The 26,468-nt window shown below is 36.8% G+C and overlaps 1 pseudogene; it reads left to right on the forward strand.

Annotated features, from left to right (window-relative positions):
• Positions 1-26,468, forward strand: part of LOC107714405 (activating signal cointegrator 1 complex subunit 3-like) — a 226,910-nt pseudogene that overhangs the window by 12,529 nt on the left and 187,913 nt on the right.

The raw sequence follows: 26,468 nt of genomic DNA on the forward strand, positions 1-26,468 counted from the left end.
ATATTTTTATCTAAGGTTATCATACCGTCAGAATCTCATACCGGCCCATGCCTAGTTGTAATGACATAAGCCCAGTTCATTAAAGGCTTTGTGCCTTGGAAGTATTTCGTCTACATAATTGCTCTTTGTATTGTTGTAAAATACATTCATGAAAAACAAGTAGCCTAATATATTTATATATTAATTAATATACTATCAAATTAAAAGACATTTTAAATCATTTTAAATGTACAGCACAGTGATGAGGCAGCAACATATGATAGATAAGACACCAAGAAAGGCTATTAACAATTTTTTCATTGCGCAAAAGTATCGTCTTGACTGTCATAACCGAACGCGACGCACAGTTTGAACGCTGAATGGAGGATGACAGACAGCCGCAGCAGAGAGAAACTTTATGAAACTTTATGGTGCTTTATAATGATTTTGTGCCTTTTGTGGGGCTTTACAATAACACAGAATAGTATACGCACAATATCGGATTTGGATCGGTCTCGTCTGACCGATACCCCGATCCTGCAGAACATGTCAGTACGGGAGCGATACCGATACTTAATATCGGATCGGCGCACCCCTACCTCAAATTGACACGCCTTTTTCTGGGTTGTTGGTCTACGAGGTAAAAAACAAAAACAGAAATAATCCACACTGAGACTCTCTGTTCCAGATACCATAATGTTCTCAGTCTCCAGCCTATGAGGTAGAAGACCGTAATAGATACGCAAAGTTCTCAGTCTACTTCCTGGATGACACTAACAGAAACACCTCCAATGAGGTTATGCTCCTGCAAGCAAACCTTCACCTCAAGGTACTCTCAGCTTCTAGAATGTTCATGTTCTTTTGTACTGTCTCTCAGCCTGATCTTCAAGGTACCTTCATCTGGTCATCTACACTATTAGATCATTTAGCATTCTCCAAATAATTAATGTTAAAGGCTATTAAATCTGACTTACTTCTTTCCATTGGAATGACCAAAATATTCTTGTAGATTAATTGGCAGACCAGAGGTACCCAAATGCTGCTTATCACCATGATGCAGATTCTGCAGTAGAGAGGGACATTTTGGGCATAGGAGACATGGAGGCTCTTGTCTTCTAGTGGTCTCTAAGAAGGATCTGACCATCCATTTTTCCATCCATGTCCTCTGTAGGGTTGTGGGGATGCTGGTACCTATCTTAGTGTCTTGGGCCATTGGCTGGGGAAACACCCTGGACAGATGGCCAGTCCATCACAGGTCACACATGCACACTCACACCCATAGACCATTTAGTATCTCCTTTATTTGTAGCATATCTTTTGATTGTGGGGGGAAACCAGAGCACCCGGATAAAAACCCATGTAAACAAGGGAAGAACATGCAAACTCATGCCTCCTGGCTTGATCTTCTTGCTGTGAGTTTTCATTTTCACAGTGTTGCTTCTTTAGCTGCTGCATCATCCACTTCCAAACTTTTCTTTATCCGGAGGTCCTTCAAGTTCTTTGTAGTCTGCTTCTTGTTGCATAAAGGGCACACTGTAGAGTCTACAAACACTGTAGAGTTCGTAGAGACTGAAATATCCACACAAAAACTGTCCAGCATTGAGTCCCCTAATGTTCTCATATGCCATGACTCAGATACAGTATCATGTCTCTGACTCATACAAAGTCTCCTTCGAGCCATTTTGCACAACCTCTTCTTGTCTCTTTTCTACACTTCTTCACACTCCAGATAGTAACAAGTGATAGCTTTAAATAATAGGCATAACATGCATTAAAGGATAGTTCACCCAGAATTGAAAATTCTCATCCTCTTGACATTGCAAAACAGCATAACTTACTCTCTTTTGTTGAATTCAAATGTGATTTTTAAATATTCTTACATCTTGGCTTAAATATAGTCTGTTCCACACAAAGCTACCATGTGGTTTCAGAAGACTCTGAAGGTATTAGCGGTGCTTGTTAAAGCAAGCGTAATTGTCAGGATCCTGCCCTATCTGTCTTGTCTCTGTTTCATGTTTCCTTGTTGGCGTTGTGTGTGTGTGTGTGAGCACATGGCTCTATCTTTGTTGTTGTTTGCCACGTGCTTTTTTCGTCCTGCCTCCTTGTTTCCCGTTGCCACGCCCCCTTGTTTAGTCCTCATTTGTCTGAGTGTCGTCACCTGCCTCTCTCGTTTCCCCCTCGTTGGTCTGAGTGTTGTCACCTGTTCCTCCTGTTCTCTGCCCCTTTATATTGTGCTCCCTTCCTCTCTGGTGTTGTCAGTTCATTGTATCAACTTGCGTGTTTGCGATCACTCCTATTCGTCGTATTCCTGAATTGGCCCAGCCAGATTGTTCGTTGTGTTCGTATGAAGTTTCTTGTCAGTTCCCAGTCTAGTCCTGTCCTGTTTTGCCCTGTTCTGACTTGCAGGCTGAGCTACTGGTCATCTCCCCGGGTCTGCCACGCTGCTAGGCCTGTGAAGTGCCTGATACATCCTGAGTGTAGAGTGGCTGTGGAGTGGTGAGGAGTGTCAGGCCACCACTATTTACCTCTGAGCTCCTACTTTGTCGCCTCCACTGCTCTCTGGCGGTCTGGCATCCTGGACTGGACTCTGTGGCCGATCACCCAGGCCTGCCTGTCTTTCCCTGCCTAGTGTTTGGACTGTGTTCACCCCTCTCCTCACCATCTCTCGTCTTGTCTGAAAGTCTGTCTCAATAAACCCGTTAACACTCACTCTGCATTTGAGTCCTCCCTTCAGATCCCTGACACGTAATAATCCATATCACAGGAGCAGGTGCCATTTTACAGATACTTGCTATCTTTGCTTCTAAATGAGAATTTAGAAGAAATTAGCATGGTTATTATGAAGATACTGTCAAAGTTGTGTCTGTAAAATGGCTGTAGTGAACAACCACCTAGCAATACCCTAGGAAACACCCAAAAGAGCTTAGCACCTGCATAACAATATGCTAAAAATTAGCCAATTTTTTTTGCTCTTTATAAACTGTTTAATTTAGTAGTATAGTCTGTATTTACTCCAGGTTAATTCTGAACATCTGCATTTGTGTTTTTGTGCATGTAAACAAAATATTGCATGTTGTCTTGTGCAGCTGTGGGTCATTTAGTGGCCCAGATTGGAGAATCTCAGGTGGATGCTTTCATCCAAACACAGAGTTCTTTCAAGACCGTGAACTGTAGTTCTATCTTTGGACGGAATATTGCTTTCTCATTTGACACATATGTGCTGGATGCTCAGGATACTCTGCCTGGTCAGAGGGGACTGATATGGAGCAGGACATGGATTTTCACAGTTTCCTCAATAATCATGCCAGTGAGCGGAGGGCTGGGGGTGACAGAGATGATGCTTACTCAGCGGAAGAACTGGAGCGGAGAAACCCAGACAGCTCCATCCTGAGACAAGAGGTGGAGAAATACCTGAACGAGGGAAATATGGTATTGTCCAGTGCCGAAGAGCTCTCCACCTCTCTTTTTGAGATGTTTGCTTCCACAAAGAGTGATGACGAACTACAAAACGAGGTGAGAAATGTTTATAGATAAATCTATAAATGTATTTATAGAAATGTATAGCTGAAGTATAATGTTGCCTTCTACAACCAGTTTTATCTTTAGTTATCTTTAGTTACTGTCAATGTTGTCACTCACAGAGTACAAATGGTTTTATGGAGGCTACAAATGCACATTTCAGAGGGTCTTGGAATTAACGGTTTATTAAATATTCAAAGACTTGTTTAAATGATAAAAGTATGTATTTGCTGAACGGCGACAGCAAGTATTATATCATTTCTCATTTGAGAAATTACTACTGATAAAAAGCCAAACGCTATAATACATGCATATATCTTTTACTTAATAACAGTAAATTAATAATGTCTGCTCTTAGTTGCTGGGTTCTTGGTGCATTCAAAATAAAAGTCTGACTTACAACACTCTTTGGCCAAACAGGAAAAAATTATCGGATGATGCAGATTTAAAATAAATAAATAAATGAAATAAAAATGTAAAAAGTGTAAAAATATGTTTGGTTCATTATGAAACTGTGACGGGACAGATTGTGGTGGGTTGCCTTAAATACACACACACACACACACACACACACACATATATAATGTATAGTCTGAAGCTTGGCTTACCTTGTCTTTGTCTGGTTCAGTGCAGTAACTGTACAGCAGCATAAATTATAAATTCTGTCAAAGATCAGAGAACTGATAAAAACCTGTTCACAAAGGAAATTGGATCACATTATGTTGTAACCTCGTGCCTCAGCATTAAAGTTCATATTTGCAAGACTGGCGACACATTAATTAATTATAACATGCACAACTGCTTATTTGTGTCCCTAGAGTGCAGTCCACTGTGAATAAAGCCCACTTGTACAGTAGATCTGTTTAGCAAACGGAAGATCACTCAGTCATACCACATTCATTGAGTCCAACAGGAATCTGAAGGCCTTTCAGGTCAACAGTGTTCTGGTATGATATGCACGCACAAATCCTCAAGGTAGACAGATACACACATTTTTTTTTTTGTTTTTTTTTAATTGGGCATTGGATGCAAAATTCACTTTTCCAAAACTCACTTTTGCATATAAATGTGTTTTAGCATTGTACAATGATAAAAATCCATTCACTAATTTGCCCATGACCGATGACAGACTATCCCGTTTTAGCATATTTCTGCCCTCAGCCCTCAGTATGCTGTCTGCCATTTTTGATATTAGACTTTTTTCATTACATATTTTAATTATTCCAAACTTTTGACCACCAGTGTATATTATCATAAACATAAGAACATGGTGAACGATGTGCTGGTCTGTGTCCACCACATTGTGTTTAGTGGCATGAAAACAAAAAAAATCAAGAAACCTATAGAAACTATATAATGTTTTTTGGTGGATTATGTGACTGTTATGACTAATTTATGGTGGAAAGTGTGACATTGTATTTACAGTACATGGTGTCATGATGAAACATCAAAAAGACATGAAAAAGTAGTAGAACTTTTTTTTTTGGTAGGTAATGCCTTTATAGTCCCTTTTTAAGTGGTATTACAAAACCGTAGGCTCAGAATGCAGGTAGTACGTACTGTTTTTGATGTGTAATCTTCAATGATAGGGGTGGTCCCCTGTGCCAACAATGAGCACTGTAGTACCTGACTTACATCCTGTTCTAATGTTCCTCACGTAGTTGACATTTGGAAGCCAGCTATCCCGCTGAGACCTTTCAATGTGGGATGGTCTTTGTGTGCCCATCTCTCCACTATTCTCTGCACGTGTCACTCCAAAGTCAACAACAGAAAAGTTCAAAGGCTGCTCATTCACTACCATTAAACCTGACAGTGACAGTGTGAAGAGCAGCTATTAATATTTCACATTTGTACTTTATAAATCATGACATTTGCTGCTGATTCAAATATATTTAGAGCAATGAAAAGTAGGGGAGATTAGATGATAAAGCTAATTGAAAGGCTATTGCTTTTCCAGGAGAAAATTGCAGATTGATGGAACGCTTAAAAAATATAACAGCTGAAAAACTTTTATTGAATACCTTGTTATTTAACAGGTTGATTTTAGGATGGTTTGTCATGCTAACGTTCACATTTTAAATGTATAAATCCGTATTATTTTAATTACTTAAGAGAATTTAAAGGGACTGACGTTTGCTTGACAGCATTATGCGAAACGTAATGCTTAGAGTATGCATTTAATCTGACAGATTGAGAGTGTGGCTGGATTTATGAGTTTCTCTGAGGCTCTCCAGTGTCAGACCAACATACTGAACAGAATTTAGGTAGATGCTAGATCCTTGGCTAGATATTTCAAAAGAATATATATACACTGAACAAAATTATAAACGCAACACTTTTGTTTTTGCCCCCATTTTTCATTTTCTCATTTTTGAGCTGAACTCAAAGATCTAAGACTTTTTCTATGTACACAAAAGGCCTATTTCTCTCAAATATTGTTCACAAATCTGTCTAAATCTGTGTTAGTGAGCACTTCTCCTTTGCCGAGATAATCCATCCACCTCACAGGTGTGGCATATCAAGATGCTGATTAGACAGCATGATTATTGCACAGGTGTGCCTTAGGCTAGCCACAATAAAAGGCCACTCTAAAATGTGCAGTTTTACTGTACCCACTCAAGTCGGTTACAACGACGAACTGCAGTCAGGTCGAGACCCCGATGAGGACGACAAGCATGCAGATGAGCTTCCCTGAGACGGTTTCTGACAGTTTGTGCAGAAATTCTTTGGTTATGCAAACCGATTGTTGCAGCAGCTGTCCGGGGGGCTGGTCTCAGACGATCTTGGAGGGGAAGATGCTGGATGTGGAGGTCCTGGGCTGGTGTGGTTACACGTGGTCTGCGGTTGTGAGGCCGGTTGGATGTACTGCCAAATTCTCTGGAACGCCTTTGGAGACGGCTTATGGTAAAGAAATGAGCATTCAATTCACGGGCAACAGCTCTGGTGGACATTCCTGCAGTCAGCATGCCAATTGCACGCTCCCTCAAAACATGCGACATCTGTGGCATTGTGCTGTGTGATAAAACTGCACAGTTTAGAGTGGCCTTTTATTGTGGCCAGCCTAAGGCACACCTGTGCAATAATCATGCTGTCTAATCAGCATCTTGATATGCCACACCTGTGAGGTGGATGGATTATCTCGGCAAAGGAGAAGTGCTCACTAACACAGATTTAGACAGATTTGTGAACAATATTTGAGAGAAATAGGCCTTTTGTGTACATAGAAAAAGTCTTAGATCTTTGAGTTCAGCTCATGAAAAATGGGGGCAAAAACAAAAGTGTTGCGTTTATAATTTTGTTCAGTGTATAATCTGTCAAACAGGCTGCAAATACAATGGCACATTGTCCAAGATAAAATAATCATAGTAAGCGACCACATAATACACCATAAAAATTATACGTATAAATAATAATTATAAATATATAACTATTTTAAATGGCATTCTAATCACAGTCATTACAATAATCAAACCATCCTGTCTAGGCACAATGATATAAGTAAGTTTTTACATAAAAATTTAAATTATGATTTAAAAAACTATCATGATTTTCAGTCCTACTTGACAAATATACTTCATATAATCAAATTACAGTAATAGAAATAAGATTTGTTCACTTGACCGTTAGGGGAAAAACCCATTTAGTGTGAAGTATAACTTTGACATCTCTTGAGTTTTTGTGAAATCACCATTCGTGAACAGATAACAGTTTCTGTGATGGTAGAAAAAAATACAATGAGCAAAATAGCAATATAACTGCATTTAAAGGAAAAGACTCTGCTGGGGCATTTACAACAGTAAACGGTACACCACACAAGCACAAAAAGACAAACAAACTTGGAAAGATTTTGTAATAGTCTCTGGAGAGTACAGGAAATGTGTATCTATCTACTGGAATGAAATCGCTTTGTACTTTCAGCATAGAAGTGTGCATTTGTTGCCTGCTTGCCTCTTTTTTTTTTTTTTTTAAAGCACATTTTCAGCTTTTGTTTAGAATCCCTGCAGGAGTGCTATCTGTACAAAAGATCTGCTGAAAAGATTTTACAGTCATGTCAGGGAAACTGTCACATCCATACCGTTTTATTGTTATTTGGCTGTTGAAATAATTTTGGAAACAGAGTGATTTTAGATTACACGGGATGTGGAGTACAGTGATTTTTACATAAAGTCAGTTGAACGAAGGATGCAGCAATATTAAGGTTCACTTACACCAGGCACACATTTTTCACAATGACATTTAAAAATGGAACAATGCTTCTTTATGAGCCCCTTCATATTTTGCACTGTTGTTAAACTGCTTTTTTACTTTCACAGTGTACTGTAGGTACTTCTTTAAAAAAATCAATAATAATAATTATAATTTTAAAGGAATCGTTCACTAAAAAATGGAAATTAGCTGTAAATGTACTCATCCTCATGCCATCCAAGTTGTAGATGAGTTTGCTTCTTCATGGGAACAGATTTGGAGAAATTTAGCATTACATCACTTGCTCGCCACTGGATCCTCTGCAGTGAATGGGTGCCGTCAGAATGAGAGTCCAAACAGCTGATAAAAACATCACTGTAATCCACTAGCAATCCACACAAATCCAGTCCATCAATATTATGAATAGGGGATTTGATTTTAGCCCGGAAGCATTTTAAAGTCAAAAATGTCTTATTGATGGATTAAGTTTCTTACAAACAAGCAGCTTTTCACTTCACAAGATGTTAATTTATGGACTGCAGAGGATCCACTGGTGAGCAAGTGATGTAATGTTAAATGTCTCCTGTTCCCTTGAAGAAACAAACTCCTCTAGATCTTGGATGGCCTGAGGGTGAGTACATTTTCAGCAAATTGTCATTTTTGGATGAACTGTTAATAAAAAAAACAACTAACCAGTGTAATCTTTTAGTCCTGTCTTCTTTTTGGGTCCCATTGCCGCTATGACATTTAAATGTACAGTACTATATGCGTGTATTTATAGGATGCACTTTACTGTACATTATAGTACATGAAGGATCAAAATGTGCAGCTTTTTGAATGAGATGGTTAAAAATTTGCCTCACACTAGGGGTGGATAGGTGTGGTGCAAAATGTTTTTTTTTCTTGGATTTAATTTACTTAGGTTATTTACTTCATTTAGTCATGTATGGAAAGTAAAAACTGCACTAGTAAAAAAAAAATAATAAAAAAAAAATAAATCCCAAAGAATCACCCTTATTTTAGACATTTGCAGATCACTATTATCCTTTAAAAACTGCTCTTAGAGCGGTAATGGCTCTCTTCATTGAAGACGTCCAGCATGATAATTCGATTGGACCACATTTCCCCAGTACTGTTCTCATTCATTTAATTAACATTGTCAATGTCATTGTTTCACAATAAAGCATACAATTGTAGCTCATCATTTCAATATCTTCCATACTGCAGTTCCCCTGAGAGATGAGTGCTCAACACCATAAGTATTATTCTTTATGTTAAACTGATTTTCAACTCATTAAGTTTCATGAAGTCTTGAGCACGTCTTGCCTGCTATCTTTAAAAGCTTTGCCTCTACTTGTGTGTAGCTTAACTTTAGGTGTATTAAGATAATTACCAGGACTTTACAGTATTTTTACAGTACTAATGTAGATATTAAGATATTATTTTATTGACTTGATTGCATTTTTTAAGTTTTAATGAAAGGTATTGGGATTCTTTACAAATGGCAAAATTGAAGAGCGTTCAGTTTATTTGTTAAGCCTGACTTGCAATGTTATTTTTTTTCTTTATTTTGGTTTTTAAGTTAAATGTAGTTTTTATGGTGTATTTTAATTGTATTTTTTGTTGTTAGTTTCAGTATAGCTTTAGTTCATCCCTTGTAACGCTACAATTGCTCCATATGCATACGCTAATAATAGCTAAATAATGCATAAAACAGACAGTAATAACACACAAAACAAGTAACACTTGCTTGTTGCACTACAACACAACACACAGTACTCTTGATTAATGAAATGTTTTAAAAAAGTGACGTGACATGTGGCCAAGTATGGTGACCCATACTTGGAATTAGTGCTCTGCATTTTTAATCCATCCAACTCGCTAACCATTAGGCCACGACTTCCCCGTTACGTTATAACATTACTGCAACGTTATGTTATAATGTTGCATTTCACAGTAAATTATAAGTACAGTCATACTGAACTTTTATGATTCACCACTAGATCCACTCAGGGTTTTTCAGTCTCAGAAGGCCCACTTGGATTACTACTGATTTTCCAAAACAAAAACAACAACAAAAAACCTTTGTATCAACTTAGGTTTGAGGCAGTTTGTATCAGCAAGACATATAGTTCTCTTGTGTTCTCTTTAAAATGTTTTGCAAAGACAACAACTGTGATTCATAATTCAAAAAAGTTAACACCCTGCTGAAAATGTGTTTTTTTTTCATATGTAATTTTTGCAATACTGTATCTGTTCTAGTTGCTGTTTTATGTAAATTTCTTGCAAATCTGCACATATCCCTTGTTTCTAATCTCATATTTTTCTCATCTCTCTCTCTCTCTCTCTCTCTCTCTCAGTGTTAGCTGTTTGAGTTTCTAGGTCCTCAGGGATTTGAGATGATCTCCAAACTCCTCCAGAGAAGGTCAGACATTGTGGATTCCCTGGTGTCTGTCCCGTTGGATAGCAGACCTCACTTCACGTCAGGTGAGCTCGGTAGCAACTTCTTAGGACTTCACAGCATAAACAAATATCTCTTCATGTTTTATTAGACAAGATTAGTCACATATTACTTTTTTTCTATGATTTAGAAGAATATAAAAGTCATCAAATAACACAAATGGAAATGTAGTAACACAGCACATCAGTCAGGGTCGTGAAAGTAAAACGCCCACATTTATATTATAGATACATTGAAACATTTTTAAAACACTGTATGTGCGTTAGTCTTTAAACGTTCTCTATTAACCTTCACTTCATGATGATCGGTTGTTTTCTGAACTCTGGATGATGAGTATGAGGATTTACAGTACCTGCGTGCTGCTCACATCAGAGATGGAAATGCAACTTAATGCTCACTTAAAGGCAATTCAAGTCACGCATGACCATTTTCTATCAAAATATCACAAGGCTGCTTAGATTAAAATACATTTTCGCACATTCTCTGTCTGTCACCTCTTTTTTTTCTGTGAGAATATGTGGTCATTTGCTTCTATGCTCTACAGCAGTGCTTGAACATGGTGACAACTTAAGTGTCCTGAGGTTTAAAGACGTTGATGATTGGACAAGTAGCACACACAGCGAGCATGTAGTCTTTTTCAAAGCTGTTTGTCTGTGGTGATTTCATCAAGTAAATAATGCTAGAAATGTGTATTGTTATATATAAATTGTGTTTAATGGTAATAATAGGTGTAGATCAAGTTAGAAGTGTGTCTCATGCTGAGGATGTGGTTTAGCGTACGGGAAAACAAATCTTAGTTACCTATATATTTATGGATTTACTACAGGACAAACAAAGGGATATTTCCTATTGAGTAGCAATTTAAAAAAGAAAAAGAAAGAAAGAAACAGCTTTTATTCAGTGTTTGTTTTGTTCCAAACTATGTTCTCATATGTTGTATATATGTCTTTATAAACAAAGACATTTCTAAAAGTAATTTATATTTATATAGTATATAGAAAACTATTACCAAAAGAGATTTAATACTTAAGGGGGGGGGGTGATAATAATAATAGTACTCATCATCATCGGATATATATGTAAGGGCTGTCAAGCGATTTATTTTTTTAATGTAATTAATTACATGATGTACCGATGAATCTAATTAATCACAAATTATTCGCACATCAGTTTGGGCTAAGAAATTACCCCCACCCCCTCACAAAAAATTTAAAGTTATTATTGTATTAAATGAGAAAAACGTTCAATAGACCTTACAAAAAAGTAGCTTTAGAAAGAAATAGGTGACATTAGCCCCTTTCTCACATACAGACTTTACTGGAAAATTAACGGTACATTGCCGTAAAGAGATCATGTGTGAACGGCACCTTTTCAAAAATACTGGTAAATTCGTTCCGGCAATTTACCGGTATGAGAAGTTGTAACATTACCAGTAAATTGCCAGAATGATGCTGTGTGTGAACGCAGAATGAATATTACCTGTATGAGTACGAGTTCAGAACGCGGTGACGTAAGATGTCCACTCTGAGCCAATCCATAGTCATAACATTCTAAAGCAGATTTAAGCCTCGTTCAGACTGTCAGCCCAAATCAGATTTTTGTGCAAATCCGATTGAAATCCGATCATATTTAGAAAGTCTGAACGGCAACGAACGGCAACTACATGAAATCCGATTTGTGCAAATCCGTTTCGAGCTACATTCGTATGTGGTTTGGAATACTATTCAAATCACATTTCTGGAAATCCGTTTCAGTCTGACCGCTCAGATTGGATTTAGCGTAGCTTTTTCACGTCCTCACGCCACGTAAAAAGTAAACATGTCAGACGTTTTTGTAGAAAACATGCTGGACGTCTTTGCAGAAACAAGCTTGTGTTGTTGCGAAGTGCAAGCCAAGCAAAAAAACACAATATACTGCTAGTATGTGCACCTCTTAGAGTTTTGAAAGTAGCGGAGATGGCAGCACTGAATAAAGCCGCACATCCTGCGCTTCTGATGCTGCCTCACAAGACAAAATATAATACAGGGCAACCGCAACGGCAGCATGTTGTCATGTCGTAAGACAACATCTGTATTGCAAACTGTGTTGATGTTATTGTTCTTTTTGGCGTAGTAGTTCGTTTTGAAGTTGTGATGTCTCTGGGCCAAAAGCGCTGCTTGAATGTGAACGCTTGACACACAAATGAAAACATCAACAAAAACACTGACCGCGTATACCCCTTTTTACAAACATAACACTGGGAGGCACAGTCATTTAGAGGTATTTTCTGGTTAATGATGTCACAGAATTTACCGGTAATTTAAAACCGATGTGTGAATGTTTTTTTTCCGGAAAAAAGACAGAACGTCGTTGCCTTTGTGAAGAGCACATTTTTGAATTTACCAGTAAAGTCATTCTGGTAATTTTATGGCAATTTACTGGTATTACTGTGTGAAAGGGGCTACTGAGTCATTGAATCATTCACTGAACCAATTTGATCAAACGGCTGATTCATTCAGAAACAAAGCAAGTGACTGTCTTTATTAAATGGGTCACTGAATCATTGGCTCACTCAATTTGTTACAAAAATGTGGATTCATTTAGTAATAAAACACCTGTGTTGCTCAGAGATGCACAACAGTTCTACAGTGGCTTTGTGTGGAACTATTTTCGTTGGTGAAATGAGCAAAAACAGAAAATGCTTACAATACTGTGTCTAAAATGTAACCGAATATTAAAGGGATCATGCCATGGATTTTTTTTTTTATTATTTTAATGTTCCTTGAGGTTTACTTATAATGTTAATAAAGTTTTTGCACAAAAAAAAAAATATGTGGAAAAATGATTATTTTCAAGCCTCATTCTGAACCTGGGATCTTTCTGATATCTGTACAAAGATGCGAACGAGCTGTTTAAACCAAACGCATCAAAGCGAACGTTCTTTAACTCCATCTGTCCAATTGACGACAGACATAAGCGTGTGGACTGTGTCAGAAAGTGAACACGCATCTGTATACTGTATCCCGTGTAGACAAGATAGTGGCAGTGATTGTAATTTCTATTTGTTTTTGCGCGACGCGACACTCGCATTCAGCATAATCAAGAGGCAGCCGTTAACGGTTGAATGCCGGTGAGCGGGACCTATGTCGATGTGTCGCTCAGGAGGCGGAGTTTATGCAAGCAGCTGGTGCTAGGTGAAGTCACCTTGTCCTATAGGATCCAAATCGAGTCGTTTTTGGAGCTTGATTAAATAAATGCTTTGTTTATAAGGAAGAGGATGTCTTAAGCTATGAACTTCCAGGACGTTTTAATGGTACACAGACCTCTTATATGCCAAAAGATCCAGGCAAATTTGATTTCTCATGTCATCACCCTTTAACTTGTTTATTGAGCTGTTGTATATATGTTTTAGAGACCTGCTTTCTAATAGGCTGCATCACGCAGTCAGTCATCGTCCTGCATCATATTTAACATCTGTCACTTCAGTTATCAGACCAAACTTTAAAAAGAAAATTTTCCCATGGATGGTTGATCCTCTACTGAGGGGTATTATTGGATATTTGATTGTCTGATTGGGTCAACCGTCAGCTTTAAGAAACCATATCAAGACGTGAGCATATTATCATTAAAAAAAAACTTTTTTAACTAGTGTGTTTCTTCTGCTTTTAGTAAATGCCTGAAAATTGCATTTTTGCACAACATGAGAATATGCGCTTCTGAAATATGTAAGCATTCTAGTTACCAGGCTTCTATTATGTCTTCACACATCTAAAACCGAGAGAACGATCGTTGGAGCTTTGTTTTAAAAGTGTGAACAGGGGGCTTTAAAACACAGCACGAGGTCTTTCACCACAAATATCACATAAACCTATCTACAGCCAGCTACAATAATAAACCATTGCTTTCATAAGCACTGTGAAGTGTGACAAGCCCACGGACAATACAATGTGCAGCAATAAAGTAAAAAAAAAAAATCAAAGCTAGTTCAATGTAAAGTGTCTTTAAGAGGGTTTGTTCTGTCTTTCTGCACTTGCTGTGCGAATAAGTGACTATGAATATATGTGCAGCTCTATTGCAGGACTGTAATTTCTAAGCTATATGTCATTTCAGTTAGCACTCTCTTCCTGTGAGCACTTGGCCATTAATGAGGAACTGAGCTGCTCTTGAAAGACTTAATCCATTAAACTTCCACTTTTTAGTGAAATGGCCCTTTTCTGTAAGTGTTCATAAAATTAGTACAATTACCAGAGGTCGCCTCCGCTAGTGTGCGGCACTGTAAAAAGCTATGGAAGTGAGTGAAATAATTACAGTGCTGTATAGTCAAACTCTTTTTTTTATTTATATCATAAAAAATTTGATCATATGTCAAATTTCATTTGATTTAGAGATTTGAGGTTTATTTTGCATACGGCTTTCTTACTGTGATCGCCTACGTACAACAACTTGTAGCATTTGTTGCATACATGGAAAAGACATCCCATGATGCACCTTTTGCACCTGTAATCTAGGCAAGCTGGAGTTTGGATTTGTATATATATTAGTGATGTCAAAATTAGCTTGTGATGGCTTTTTAGTGACAGTAAAGGGAGTGCACTTTGTGTGCTTCCTAGGCTATAATCCATTCGCAATTTGTATGAAACTTTTGTTTTTCGGACACATACACGCTGTGACATGACATCCACATATTTATACTGGATTCACTCTCGAAATGGCAGTGATTGACACAGTGATAACCGTAGCAATGGAGGGGACACAAATATGTGAGAGGACCCGATTTAATTCTGGAACAGGAACTGGCCAATCCTCCACAGACAGCGCGTGTTCGGAGCGAGATCCAATTCACAGACCAAAAACTTTATTGAGATCTGGCCATATCAACAAGTAATATTATTTCCAGCCATTTATGACTGGCTTGAATATAGTCCCACAACTTTTTTATTCATGTGTCTTGCATTTGGTGTTAACGAATCCAAAAACGCACAGATTTCAAGACATTTTTGTGCATTTTTTTGTAATTTTTTTTTCTTGACCCCCGACTCAAAATGTCGCGCGTGTGTGTGTGTTTTACACAGGGATGCACACAAGTTTTTCAGTCTGGTTCTCATGAGAGCACCTGGAGATTTGGTTTTGTGCTCACACTGTACATAGCGTGAGCTATTAAATATAACTATAAAAATATTGTAAAATAATTTATTTTTAATAAATTAATAAATAAAGTGTGCTAAAATACAAATACAAATACAGTGCTACTATTTACATTTTCATTTTCTTTTATTTCTTTTTTACTTTTTTACATTTTTTAAATTTAAATTTTTATTATTTTCAAACCTAAAATTCAGCAAGATTTTATTTAGGCAGGTTGCCATCAAGTAAGTATAAGCACTGCCAAATAAAGCGTGTCAGAGAATGAAATGTCACAGTTTTGCTAGCTTTATGCTGTCAAATCAAATGAAAATCTTATAAAGTATTACAGTTAGTTAATATAAAATTGTGATTGTGCATTAACAGCTGTCAACGATGTCGGTATGCAAATGAGTGATCTGAACTTATTTACTCGACACATTTTTTATTTTGGTCATGCATTTCCACTTGTGCACCAGTTATGTGCATCCCTGCATGTATGTTTGCTGTAATGCGCTTTAATGAGAAGTAAGCACATTTTGTTTTATGTAATGACAGCTATACATAAAAAAAAAAAAAAATCTAAATCAATCAAGACAATACTACAAATGCAATTACAATGTATAAATACTCCACAATTTAAATACCATACCATTATTTTTGTTGGCATTACAGTAAAGGGCCATTCAAATCTGAAATCTAGGCAAGCATGGCTATTTTTTAATAAGATTAAATTTAAGAGAGTTTTGATTTAAAGGGGTCATATGATGTCGCTAAAAAGAACATTATTTTGTGTATTTGGTGTAATAAAATGTGTTTATGCGGTTTAAGGTTCAAAAAACACATTATTTTCCACATACTGTACATTATTGTTTCTCCTCTATGCCCCGCCTTTCTGAAACGCGTCGATTTTTACAAAGCTCATCGGTCTAAAAAGTAAGGTGTGCTGTGATTGGCCAGCTATCCAGAATTCTCATACTCTGTCATAGTGTAGATGCCTTCAGTGTTAGTAAAATAAATAAATAAGTACATACTACTACTAACAATAATAATACTGTTTGGCATCTTTTGATGGGTAGTGTATCAGTGTTCAGTATTTCTACAACCTTATTCTTTGTTGGGCAACTTCATGAACTTCACAGGTGTCAGTTATGGTAGAAGCATTATAAATACGATTCTCAAAAATCATCGACAACTGTGTACCTGTAGTAGCTCCCCATAACTTGAGCGAGTGAGTCACATGAAAGGACGAGAGGAGGGGATATTCAGCGGCCGTGTCTGTAGGGGCTCAGGGGGTGCAGACGTGACCGTGTCCCCAATACAGCACTGAAGAAAAGCCCACAGCCGCCTTTGAGATGGAAATGTTGAGGAGGTAGCGAGGGTGTCCAAGGCAATATGAATTATTCAAAAGAACCTTTTGAGTCTTGACGGTCAATATCTGTGACTGAAAGGAGAGACAAGCTCAGAACCGCGATTCTCAGAATAGGATTCTTAGATCTGAAAGTATGAGCTGGTTTGTCTGTAATAGGCATTTCTGTCAGAGCCGTGAGATGTGAACTAGGTTACAACCAGTTTGGCATGAGAATGTGCGCGAGTATCAGGCTTTGTGTTACATTGATAGCACAGCCGAGTTTACACACAACGCCATGAATGCATGTTTCATGTCTCTTCATGTATCCATGAAAACATGAGTGGCCTGTCATAGATTTTATATCAAGAAAAGCAGAAAAATGGCTTTTGAGGATCTCTTTCTTGGTGTATCAGGTTCTATGTCATAACGTTTGTTATAAGTTTTCTTTGAGTCGATTGAACAGGCTACAAATTACACAATTGTTGCACTTTTTTATTTCAAGGGTTAGTACACCCCAAAATTAAAGTTCTATCATTTACTAACCCTCATATTATTCTAAGCCCATGAGATTTTTGTTCATCTTTAAAATGAAGCTACTTTTTCCCTCATCTTTCTCTTATCATTTTTGTCAGTTTTTGACAGTTTTGGTTACCAACACCATTCACTTCCATTGTGTGTGTAAGTTATACAGGATGATAAGTTATGACATGAGGATGAGTAAATAATGACAGTTATCAATTTTGGGTGAACTATCCCTTTAAGAAATGTTTAAAGGGGTCATATGATGCTATTTTAAAGATCATTATTTTGTGTATTTGGTGTAACAGAATATGTTGACATGCTTTAATGTTCAAAAAACACATTCTTTTTCAAATACTGTACATTATCTAATGCCTTTGAGGCTGGAAAGCTGGTAAACATTTTGTTAGCAGCACAATGGAGACCTGCTGTATATTCTGAGTATTTTTTGTGTGCATCATTGTGAGCTGGTTTGAGGGTTACTGTAGGTCTGAGCTTACCTCAACAAAGAACATGGTTGTTTGGGTAGCCACAGGCTTTGAAAAGTTGAACTTGCTGGTTTTGAAGCAGTTCAGCCCAGCAGCAGCAGCAGCATATTAAGAAGATGAAAGCCAAATGCGGTAGTTTAATGTTATTACTGACGTGAGTGAGAGAAGATCACAGCTCAAGACAGTCTGCCTCTTGGTGATAATTTCTCATTCTTTCTTTTTTTTTATTTAATGGAAGACCAAAACAGAATTACTTAGTGAATTAAGGTCTTTTATTTTTGATATCTGACACAGTTTTAAAGACTAAAAAGAACCCACAAACAATATGGAGCTTTGAAAGAGTACTTTCTCAGCTACGGATTGGAGCGTTTCATGTTTACAGTAGCATACTGACATATAAATAGTTTTTTTTTGTACACTTGCATAGAATGTAAATTGCCTGTATGAAAACCTAGATGACCTATATTGTTGATGAAGTGAGCAGCATATTACAGCTTCGAAACAAGCTTGTTTTCCACAATGCAATGTGCTTGACTAGACTTTTCATTTCCAGTGTGATGAATGACCCATAGGTTATTACAGCCTTATTTTGGACTCAATGTTTGGTCAGACTGCCAAATGTTTAAACTGTTTTACACAAAATGTAATTATAAAGGCAAATAAGCCTCTGGCATTTGGTAGACTTAAGAAATGTGGCAAAGTCTGCTCTCTGTGTTTTGCAAATTCATGCTACATTTATTTAATGTCAAACCAGGTTTATGGAACATCTTTTATTTTAAACTATACATTAGAAACAAGTATTATAATTAAATACTATTTATTAAAACAAAAACACATATGTATGTGTTTAAATGTGTTTAATGTGTTTAAATGTATTTATTTATATTGTTATAACTCACTTTTTATTAATAATTATATTAATTTAATACAATTTAATATTTTTTTAAGTATTTCTTTTCAGAACAATAAAGCAGCAAATATTTAAATGGAATTGAATAGTGCATAAGTATGCAAATTGGTACGCACCTACTATCACACCAACTTGGAATACTTTTTTAAATATGGCTGCAGCATACAGTATATTGAAATGAAATCAATATTGCGATATGCCTTTGTGATTATCTGTGATGCACTGAAAAACAAATACTAAATCATGAGCTGCATGCGTGTCAATGAACACAGTAAATAGGCCTATATTTATTTGCCATAAAAATGTTAAAATAAAAGCTTGATGGTTTAATGTTTACAAATTAAGAAACTAAGATGTAAATAATGGTATTATAATTTTAGTTGTGCTATACAATTATTTTATTAAATGCTGTATATTTTATTTTAGATTAGAATTATTGTTACAAAATATTTCATATTATGTTTATTATTTTGATTTAATAACAACCATAATAAAAATTATTATTATTTCATAGTCACACTGAATGGGTCAAAAACAGTAGGATGTGGCCTCCAAAACTTTATTTCCCCCCCACTTTATGATTAAAGAAATTGGTTTGAGTTGATGTAAACCCATGTGTGAATAGCCATTTTTCATTCCCCCCCCCACCCCAAATCGTTCAGTCCTAAAAGGATGGTTCACACACCAAAAAGGCTTCAGAGTAAAAAGTAATTTTGCAGTTTTTTTTTAATTTAATTAATTTCATGTTCTATGCAGATGCATCCCTAACAAAATCACCCTAATCGATCTAGAATTAATTCCAAATATAATCCAAATATAGCTATTTAAGTCATCCTGTGAAAATCCTGTATGCATTGCAGAAAAACAAAATATCGCAATTTCAGCTTTTTTTGAATATTGTGCAGCCCTAATTTGAAATGTTAATTATGGAATGATGTCTACTGTATCACATGATATTTTATTTTTTAAATAGCCAGGATGCAGTGTACACTGTGTATTGCTCAGTTAGTAAGCTGCTATTTCATTCTGAACTTAGCCATGTTTTTTTCAATCCAGTGTCTGAGTGAGACTGCAAAAAATATTTAAAACAATTGTTTAATTTAAAGGGGACATAACACACATAGTTTTGCCCAGTCTCATGTTAATCTTGAGTACTTATAGAGTAGCATTGCATCCTTCATATCTCCAAAGAGTCTTTAGTTTTATCATATTTATAAAAGAAAGATACAGCTTTACAATTCTCTCTGAAAACAGCCGAGCTCCTGGAGGTGTGCCGTGGGCAGAGCTAAAGAGTCACGAGCACTTACGCACCGATTGCCAAAAAAAACTTACCCCCTGCAGTTCCGAATCATGATCTTTTATCGCTGGGACCGCTCCATCTTTCAGCATCAAACGGTGTGCAAATCCAGCATCGAACTGGGCCTTGTTTATAAAACGTTCATCACCGAAATGATGGGAACAAACAAACACACTTGCGAAACTCCGTTGCTGCCCCGGAAAAATAAACTGCATCCACTGTTCACGTAACGCTGGGTTCTTTGGGAAGCTGAACAAGGTTATCTTTCCCTTACAACCAAAAACACACTTCTTTGGAGACATTCTTCTCGAGCAAGTCCTGTGCAGTGCTGCCAGTGATGCTGACAGGTGTGCTCTTAAGGTGCGTTCACGCCATATCGGAATTCCCGTAATTATGAGAGTCCAACTTGTAAAAAGCGTTCACGTCCTCGTAGAACTCGTAATTACAACTTGTGAACTGGGAGTTTTCTGAGAGCTATGACTTGCACCACATGACCGCTGTACCACCTGACCACCGCAGGCTCTGTTTAGGCGTTGATCGTGTTGCCATAGAAAGGCATAATTCCAAGTCCGAGGTTGTTTACAGCTCCGATTAGAACGTCACGTACTGCCATCTCGAAATTATGGTAATTACGATATGGCGTGAACGCAGCATTACTCTCGCTCTGGTTGATGTGTGCGCATGCTGTTCCATGAGAAGTGCCCATACAAGGAATTCCACCCTTCATGACGTCATGCTCGAAAAAACCCCCGGAAAGAGTGCACTTGGCACAGAAATACTCTGAAATCGTTTTTTGAAACTTTGGCCATGTTTAGCATGAGAATCCAACTCTTTAACAGTGTAAAGTCAACTCATTTAACCCCCCCAAAAAAAAAAAAAAACTTTATGTCCACCAGTATATAACAATATTGTAAAGCTAGTGGCTTGTGCCTTGCGGTTAGTGTTATGCAAATTAGTTAATTATTTGTTAGATACCATGGATAAATTAACCAAATTGTTTGTGTAAATGTGATGCAGGTGTTTTCACTTGTTTGTGTGTGTGTGTGTGTGTGCATGTGTCTGCCTGTGGAAAATTCACTTTACCCCCCCAAAAAAAAAAAAAAAACTTTATGTCCACCAGTATATAACAATATTGTAAAGCTAGTGGCTTGTGCCTTGCGGTTAGTGTTATGCAAATTAGTTAATTATTTGTTAGATACCATGGATAAATTAACCAAATTGTTTGTGTAAATGTGATGCAGGTGTTTTCACTTGTTTGTGTGTGTGTGTGTGTGTGTGCATGTGTCTGCCTGTGTGTGTGTGTTATCTGATAATAACTTATAAGTATTAGCTTACCAGGTGTGCTTGAATATCTGCTTTGAATTCATTTTGATTCAGTTCAAACAGTTCACAACTCTTTTGGCAGTTTTGCTACTGGGGTTTAAATCAGACACCGTATTGAAATATCTCTTATTTCAACATTGTGATGTTGCTATCATTTTAATCAGTAAGGTCACAGGATGATCAGTGGTTTTTCAGGAGGTCTGAACAAGTCTGCACATGAAATGCTTTGGAAGTGCACAATGTGCCTTCAGTAGACAGATGCTCTATTTCTATTTTTGGTACAATGCATTGAAAATAGTTTTACCCCCATTTTGGGATGTTATTTACCTTTATTTACTAAATGTTTTATTTTATTTACTTTCATTGTTTTTTAATACTTTTATACTTTTTTGTTTGACTTTTATTATGTATTGAAATATTCTTGACTGTTACTTTGCAGACAATTTGAGATGTTTCTGGTCTTTTGCCTACTACTTGAAATCATCTTTTGTTTCTATCCATAGAAATTTGTAGTTCAAACAGTTCACAAATTGTGTAAAATAATGTAGCTACCAATATTTTTCCAGTTGAAAATTAAGAGAGTTATTATTTAATGAATGGATTTTATTTTCATTTTATTTTCAGTGTATAGCTGATGTCCATATTAGAGCCTGACCGATATATCGTTTTGCCGACTTTATCGGCCGATATGAGCTTGTCGCAGATATATCGTATCGGCGAATATGCCGCCGATATGCCACCGATATGAATTTTTTTTTACAGAACATAAAACGCAGATAAAATGCATGTAAATGGTGTAATTACGTAGTTTGTCCAGCAGAGACAAACTACTCCATTGTTTGCTACTGGCGACCTGGATGAAACGCTTTAAAGCTTAAGTGTATGGAATACCATTGAAACTTTGAACGGCCATATCTCCGTAACGGCGTGGTGGGTCCACACCAAATTCGGGGGATCCCTTCAGCTCGAGGAACCCTCTCGAATGCCAAGCCGAGTGTATGTCTCGAGGCCCGCTTTCCAAATGAGACCACCCCCACGTCGATAGCCCCTGGGGTCCTGGAGTTACGGGCGGTTAAATTCGCGATCGGGCGCAGACCAATCTGGCAATACCGGGGGGCTACCGACACGCAAGGGTCGAGTTCGAGAGGGCTCCTCGAGCTGAAGGGATCCCCCGAATTTGGTGAAGATCCGCTGCCGTGTTTGCGAGATAGTGACACCAGCTAACACTTTCACTTCAGTAAAGAGGTCTCTTGTTCAGGCAGCAGCATTCAAGCGTTGTCTTATTCGACCGTAAGTGCCCTGCGAAGTGGACTTCACATGATATTCCACCATGATTCCAGTTCCAAGGGAACGTACACGTTACATTCAAAGGGCATTAAAGTGCGCGAAACGTGAATTTAAATTATATTTATTTACAGAGGTATATTATGTCACTCTTCACACTTCTCTAGTAAGTTTCGTCTGTGTGTGAAGACAGTAGCGCAAATCCATGAATGAATGTTCTGAAGTGAAATAAACTTCAACGGAATAAAGTTGAATGGAATTGAATTGAAATAAAGTTGAATAAACGTCAACTTTATTGATCAGTGCACTGATGTCAGACTCATTTTGGATAATAAAGTTTATTGTTAAACTGTTAAATGCCCTGCCTCCATTAAGTATCTCTGTCACGTCATTATAAGTGTTTGATCACCACATTTGAGTGATCATTGCAAAAAATGTGTTTATGTATATATATTCTGTTTATGTATATACTGTATTCTATATATAGTACCAGTCAAAAGTTTGGACACACGAATGGGAAAGTGTCCAAACTTTTGACTGGTACTATACTATAATATACACAAAGAATATTGGCCGATATATCGATATCTGCCTTTTTTTACTCCCTAATATCGGTATCGGCCCCCAAAAAACCCATATCGGTCATGCTCTAGTCCATATTAGTGATCATCTAATATAGACAGGCACAGCGCTGATTACACATCAACTGCACTTCTGACTTCAACATATGAAATATTTATTTATTTATTTATTTTTACACTAAGTGTGCTTAGTACCTGCTAGCCTGGATAATTTCACACCTAAACCAATCCTGTCATACTGATGTTTGTAGATAAATTCTCTCCTGGAACTCATTTGTTGAGGGGAACAGGAAGAAAAAGTTTGCCAAGTAGTAAACTTAACATGAATTCAAATGGTCACATTTTTTGGAACAGTGTGAAGGCCAGTGAACAGGATAGAGACACAAGACTATCCGGCAGTGAGCTTTAGATGGCAATTAAAACAGACGTGTTGCATAATTAACATTGTCATTAAAGGGGACATGTCTGATTAGATCAGGCTGGTTGGTAATGACCTGTCTGAAAACCGAGCTCTGTCCCTTCTTAGAACTTGCATTCAGACAGCTCCATCTCCTGCACACAAAGGTGTCACGTTGGCAGGTCTTGCCTTTCACAGACTGTCTAGCATCAAGTTCGAGAGGCAGGAAGATTGAATCTTTGCATCCTGTCTGTGTCTGTCATGTATGGCTCCTGTTGGACTGCTTTGCTGCTCAATCTTTAGCTAAAAAGAGATGTAATATACTGGAGCATATCATAAAGTGCATCTGCAGTTTCTGAAAGGGATCAGGTCATGAAAATTATTTTTTGAAAATCATTTGAAATAAGATGAAAATACTGTGTCTTTCAAAATTTCCTTCAGAGTCCAAAAAGGCTGAAGTGAAAAAGGGTTGTTTTGCAACTTACTGACATCAGATAGATTAATACATTCAAACATATGAACATATGACGTTTACGTCAACACCTATTGGGCGTATAGAAACTTGGCTCACTCAGTCATTGATGTAATTAAGTAGGATAGATGCTTTTATAAACTTGTCTTGTTCCTGACTGTGTGTAGCACCTACTGATGTTCACGTCAACACCTATTGGGCGTATAGAAACTTGGCTCACTCAGTCATTGATGTAATTAAGTAGGATAGATGCTTTTATAAACTTGTCTTGTTCCTGACTGTGTGTAGCACCTACTGCACTGTATATCCTTCCAAAGTGTGACAATTGTTAGAAATGTCTCAACATCCCTGATTATTTCAGTTTGATCTTAATATGAATCACTGTTTAAAAAAAAAAAAAAAATCAGAAGTTGAGAAATCTCAAAAACTTGAGGAAACCAGCTTCAGAACTTGTGCTGAAATTGTGGAGAAAAAAAAAAAGTTATATCAGCTTAATTAAAGTTGGTCTGTGCTTTCAACAAACATAAGTTCTGTAAACATAAAAACATTTATCTTTTTTACTTCAAAAATTCAATAAGCTTGGACTTTTAAGTTAAGTTGAACATTAACATTTTTGAACTTTAAACTTTCTTAGTGGTGGGTTGTGTATCAGTTTGATGAGCAAACTGGAACGTTTATTTATAATCACTTTGTACATCTAAAACGAGTCTTAGGTTATACTCACATTAGGCACTAGGGATGTGAATCTCAAAACTGAGGCCGATGCGATATGCATCCCGATGCATAGCCAACATTGCGATACATTAAAGATACATATGAAGCAGCTACCGATACGATACGATTCACTCCATTATGATGCAGTGCAATCTGATTCCGATTCGATTCAACACAATGTGATTCGATGCAATACGATACAATGGAAAAAATATGATTGACTTTTATTTATTTGGTTCAGACAGATAGCAAAATCATAAATTAACTTAAGTGTCTTCTGACTTCTAACGCCTCGAGGCCTGTTTCATAAAACAAGTTTACCAAATAAGCCAAGCTTATTTCAGTTAGTTTGACTCATTGTCAAATGATTTGGTTCCATAAAGCAAATTTAACACAGACCAACCTCAGTCTCTGTGGCAACACATTCTGGGAAACTAACCTGGTCCAGGGCAGGCTAACTGTCAGGCTAAGCTGAGCTCCTCTAACACTTGACTTTTATTTATTTGGTTCAGACAGATAGCAAAATCATAAATTAACAGAAGTGTCTTCTGACTTCTAACGCCTCGAGGCCTGTTTCATAAAACAAGTTTACCAAATAAGCCAAGCTTATTTCAGTTAGTTTGACTCATTGTCAAATGATTTGGTTCCATAAAGCAAATTTAACACAGACCAACCTCAGTCTCTGTGGCAACACATTCTGGGAAACTAACCTGGTCCAGGGCAGGCTAACTGTCAGGCTAAGCTGAGCTCCTCTAACACTGACCAATAGGAACACAATGATATTACCACTGACTCTTTCACATCACAATTATTATTATTATTATAATCATCCTAATGTTGACTTGAAACAAACACTACACAACATTTACACTAACTAGACACTTTGGAGTAAAGTGTCTGCTAAATGAATAAATGTAAACACAAATGAAAGTTGGATTTTATCTATTTATTATTTATTTATTTGGACATTTCAGGCTGGACTTCTTTAGGAATCTGTCACAATATACAACACAGCTGTTATTGAAAGATGGGGCAGAAAAAAACAAAAAAAACATTATTGGTCCCAACAGAAAACGTGCAGCATGTGTATCAGTGCTTACTCATGTCACATGTGAAGAAGAGTTTTATAGAAGTCTTAAAGCCACAGCAGAAATTAGTGTTCTATTTAATTTTGAAGATCAGAGTAGTGGTGGGTGATATCTTTTATATTTATATATATATATATATATATATATATATATATCGATATATATCGTGATAGTTATTTTTGCTTTTAATAAGGATTTTATAATATCAAAGTTTTTGATACCATAGAATTTTCATCATTCTTGTCACCATTGTCAATATCATAGAAAAACTAATACAAGCCTAAAACAAACAAACAAACAAAAAAACTCAAGCTCACTGAAGATAAGTAACTAATTACAAGCAATAGGACAAAAAACGGAAATAAATAAGAAAACTATTATAAATAAGATAAATAAATGCTACATACATTGTATAAATGAATCAAAAACATTGCATAGTTTTCACTGTGTAAATTACATTTCTTATTATTAAAGTTACAAAACTGATTTAGTCAAGAGCAGATCCAATATACAATATACATTATAACATCCGGATCCAATATACTGTTACACATAAGTTTTCTTTCTCAGCTGTTTTCTTTTACTTAAGACCTAAATGACTGTGTTTATGTGAATACTTGCAAAGATGGGCATTTTCATACATATAAGTATGTGTATTTAATAGAGGTCGACCGATAGTGGATTTTACCGATACCGATAGCTAGGTTGGACCACACTGGCCGATACGATTAATCAAACGATAGTTTTTAATATGGATGCTTTACTATTTTTAAAAAAGCCGTAGCAGTACTGCACCATAC

The sequence above is a fragment of the Sinocyclocheilus rhinocerous genome, unplaced genomic scaffold (assembly GCF_001515625.1).
Source record: "Sinocyclocheilus rhinocerous isolate Xijiao unplaced genomic scaffold, SAMN03320098_v1.1 scaffold839, whole genome shotgun sequence".
Lineage (NCBI taxonomy): Eukaryota > Metazoa > Chordata > Actinopteri > Cypriniformes > Cyprinidae > Sinocyclocheilus > Sinocyclocheilus rhinocerous.